We start from the raw sequence: 4,734 nt of genomic DNA on the forward strand, positions 1-4,734 counted from the left end.
CGAAATTACCATCTCTTTTAAGGGTCTGAGCAGGTGGTGGAGCGGGTTAAGGCGTACCTGTTATGCCAGTTGCCGGAAGGCTTCTGTGCTGGCTAGGGTTCGAGTCTCCTGGTGGGAAAGTGTTCTAAAGTTGTATACATCACTCTCGTGTTCAGGAGAGTTGTGCCTTAAGCATAGACACAGTGTTCTCCCATATTAACAGGGACTTGATGAAAAGAACGTATAAATGACCCCTCACTTGCTCTAGTGCTCTTGGGAGGTGGTGATCTATTGAGTATATAAATACTCCGAAATTACCATCTCTTTTAAGGGTCTGAGCAGGTGGTGGAGCGGGTTAAGGCGTACCTGTTATGCCAGTTGCTGGAAGGCTTCTGTGCTGGCTAGGGTTCGAGTCTCCTGGTGGGAAAGTGTTCTAAAGTTGTATACTTCACTCTCGTGTTTAGGAGAGTTGTGCCTTAAGTATAGACACAGTGTTCTCCCATATTAACAGGGACTTGATGTAAAGAACGTATAAATGACCCCTCACTTGCTCTAGTGCTCTTGGGAGGTGGTGATCTTTGGAGTATATAAATACTCCAAAATTACCATCTCTTTTAAGGGTCTGAGCAGGTGGTGGAGCGGGTTAAGGCGTACCTGTTATGCCAGTTGCTGGAAGGCTTCTGTGCTGCTGGCTAGGGTTCGAGTCTCCTGGTGGGAAAGTGTTCTAAAGTTGTATACTTCACTCTCGTGTTTAGGAGAGTTGTGCCTTAAGCATAGACACAGTGTTCTCCCATATTAACAGGGACTTGATGAAAAGAACGTATAAATGACCCCTCACTTGCTCTAGTGCTCTTGGGAGGTGGTGATCTATGGAGTATATAAATACTCCGAAATTACCATCTCTTTTAAGGGTCTGAGCAGGTGGTGGAGCGGGTTAAGGCGTACCTGTTATTCCAGTTGCTGGAAGGCTTCTGTGCTGGCTAGGGTTCGAGTCTCCTGGTGGGAAAGTGTTCTAAAGTTGTATACTTCACTCTCGTGTTTAGGAGAGTTGTGCCTTAAGTATAGACACAGTGTTCTCCCATATTAACAGGGACTTGATGAAAAGAACGTATAAATGACCCCTCACTTGCTCTAGTGCTCTTGGGAGGTGGTGATCTTTGGAGTATATAAATACTCCGAAATTACCATCTCTTTTAAGGGTCTGAGCAGGTGGTGGAGCGGGTTAAGGCGTACCTGTTATGCCAGTTGCTGGAAGGCTTCTGTGCTGCTGGCTAGGGTTCGAGTCTCCTGGTGGGAAAGTGTTCTAAAGTTGTATACTTCACTCTCGTGTTTAGGAGAGTTGTGCCTTAAGCATAGACACAGTGTTCTCCCATATTAACAGGGACTTGATAAAAAGAACGTATAAATGACCCCTCACTTGCTCTTGTGCTCTTGGGAGGTGGTGATCTTTGGAGTATATAAATACTCCGAAATTACCATCTCTTTTAAGGGTCTGAGCAGGTGGTGGAGCGGGTTAAGGCGTACCTGTTATGCCAGTTGCTGGAAGGCTTCTGTGCTGGCTAGGGTTCGAGTCTCCTGGTGGGAAAGTGTTCTAAAGTTGTATACTTCACTCTCGTGTTTAGGAGAGTTGTGCCTTAAGCATAGACACAGTGTTCTCCCATATTAACAGGGACTTGATGAAAAGAACGTATAAATGACCCCTCACTTGCTCTAGTGCTCTTGGGAGGTGGTGATCTTTGGAGTATATAAATACTCCGAAATTACCATCTCTTTTAAGGGTCTGAGCAGGTGGTGGAGCGGGTTAAGGCGTACCTGTTATGCCAGTTGCTGGAAGGCTTCTGTGCTGCTGGCTAGGGTTCGAGTCTCCTGGTGGGAAAGTGTTCTAAAGTTGTATACTTCACTAACGTGTTTAGGAGAGTTGTGCCTTAAGCATAGACACAGTGTTCTCCCATATTAACAGGGACTTGATGAAAAGAACGTATAAATGACCCCTCACTTGCTCTAGTGCTCTTGGGAGGTGGTGATCTATGGAGTATATAAATACTCCGAAATTACCATCTCTTTTAAGGGTCTGAGCAGGTGGTGGAGCGGGTTAAGGCGTACCTGTTATGCCAGTTGCTGGAAGGCTTCTGTGCTGGCTAGGGTTCGAGTCTCCTGGTGGGAAAGTGTTCTAAAGTTGTATACTTCACTCTCGTGTTTAGGAGAGTTGTGCCTTAAGCATAGACACAGTGTTCTCCCATATTAACAGGGACTTGATGAAAAGAACGTATAAATGACCCCTCACTTGCTCTAGTGCTCTTGGGAAGTGGTGATCTTTGGAGTATATAAATACTCCGAAATTACCATCTCTTTTAAGGGTCTGAGCAGGTGGTGGAGCGGGTTAAGGCGTACCTGTTATGCCAGTTGCTGGAAGGCTTCTGTGCTGGCTAGGGTTCGAGTCTCCTGGTGGGAAAGTGTTCTAAAGTTGTATACTTCACTCTCGTGTTTAGGAGAGTTGTGCCTTAAGCATAGACACAGTGTTCTCCCATATTAACAGGGACTTGATGTAAAGAACGTATAAATGACCCCTCACTTGCTCTAGTGCTCTTGGGAGGTGGTGATCTTTGGAGTATATAAATACTCCGAAATTACCATCTCTTTTAAGGGTCTGAGCAGGTGGTGGAGCGGGTTAAGGCGTACCTGTTATGCCAGTTGCTGGAAGGCTTCTGTGCTGGCTAGGGTTCGAGTCTTCTGGTGGGAAAGTGTTCTAAAGTTGTATACTTCACTCTCGTGTTTAGGAGAGTTGTGCCTTAAGCATAGACACAGTGTTCTCCCATATTAACAGGGACTTGATGAAAAGAATGTATAAATGACCCCTCACTTGCTCTAGTGCTCTTGGGAGGTGGTGATCTTTGGAGTATATAACTACTCCGAAATTACCATCTCTTTTAAGGGTCTGAGCAGGTGCTGGAGCGGGTTAAGGCGTACCTGTTATGCCAGTTGCTGGAAGGCTTCTGTGCTGGCTAGGGTTCGAGTCTCCTGGTGGGAAAGTGTTCTAAAGTTGTATACTTCACATACATTATATTTATATATTCACTTGAACTTGAACTATATATTCTCTTCACTTGAACATCACTTGGTGATGTTTAGGAGAGTTGTGCCTTAAGCATAGACACAGTGTTCTCCTATATTAACAGGGACTTGATGAAAAGAACGTATAAATGACCCCTCATTTGCTCTAGTGCTCTTGGGAGGTGGTGATCTTTGGAGTATATAAATACTCCGAAATTACCATCTCTTTTAAGGGTCTGAGCAGGTGCTGGAGCGGGTTAAGGCGTACCTGTTATGCCAGTTGCTGGAAGGCTTCTGTGCTGGCTAGGGTTCGAGTCTCCTGGTGGGAAAGTGTTCTAAAGTTGTATACTTCACTCTTGTGTTTAGGAGAGTTGTGCCTTAAGCATAGACACAGTGTTCTCCCATATTAACAGGGACTTGATGAAAAGAACGTATAAATGACCCCACACTTGCTCTAGTGCTCTTGGGAGGTGGTGATCTTTGGAGTATATAAATACTCCGAAATTACCATCTCTTTTAAGGGTCTGAGCAGGTGGTGGAGCGGGTTAAGGCGTACCTGTTTTGCCAGTTGCTGGAAGGCTTCTGTGCTGGCTAGGGTTCGAGTCTCCTGGTGGGAAAGTGTTTTAAAGTTGTATACTTCACTCTCGTGTTTAGGAGAGTTGTGCCTTAAGCATAGACACAGTGTTCTCCAATATTAACAGGGACTTGATGAAAAGAACGTATAAATGACCCCTCACTTGCTCTAGTGCTCTTGGGAGGTGGTGATCTTTGGAGTATATAAATACTCCGAAATTACCATCTCTTTTAAGGGTCTGAGCAGGTGGTGGAGCGGGTTAAGGCGTACCTGTTATGCCAGTTGCCGGAAGGCTTCTGTGCTGGCTAGGGTTCGAGTCTCCTGGTGGGAAAGTGTTCTAAAGTTGTATACATCACTCTCGTGTTCAGGAGAGTTGTGCCTTAAGCATAGACACAGTGTTCTCCCATATTAACAGGGACTTGATGAAAAGAACGTATAAATGACCCCTCACTTGCTCTAGTGCTCTTGGGAGGTGGTGATCTATTGAGTATATAAATACTCCGAAATTACCATCTCTTTTAAGGGTCTGAGCAGGTGGTGGAGCGGGTTAAGGCGTACCTGTTATGCCAGTTGCTGGAAGGCTTCTGTGCTGGCTAGGGTTCGAGTCTCCTGGTGGGAAAGTGTTCTAAAGTTGTATACTTCACTCTCGTGTTTAGGAGAGTTGTGCCTTAAGTATAGACACAGTGTTCTCCCATATTAACAGGGACTTGATGTAAAGAACGTATAAATGACCCCTCACTTGCTCTAGTGCTCTTGGGAGGTGGTGATCTTTGGAGTATATAAATACTCCAAAATTACCATCTCTTTTAAGGGTCTGAGCAGGTGGTGGAGCGGGTTAAGGCGTACCTGTTATGCCAGTTGCTGGAAGGCTTCTGTGCTGCTGGCTAGGGTTCGAGTCTCCTGGTGGGAAAGTGTTCTAAAGTTGTATACTTCACTCTCGTGTTTAGGAGAGTTGTGCCTTAAGCATAGACACAGTGTTCTCCCATATTAACAGGGACTTGATGAAAAGAACGTATAAATGACCCCTCACTTGCTCTAGTGCTCTTGGGAGGTGGTGATCTATGGAGTATATAAATACTCCGAAATTACCATCTCTTTTAAGGGTCTGAGCAGGTGGTGGAGCGGGTTAA

Source organism: Procambarus clarkii, unplaced genomic scaffold (genome assembly GCF_040958095.1).
Source record: "Procambarus clarkii isolate CNS0578487 unplaced genomic scaffold, FALCON_Pclarkii_2.0 HiC_scaffold_250, whole genome shotgun sequence".
Lineage (NCBI taxonomy): Eukaryota > Metazoa > Arthropoda > Malacostraca > Decapoda > Cambaridae > Procambarus > Procambarus clarkii.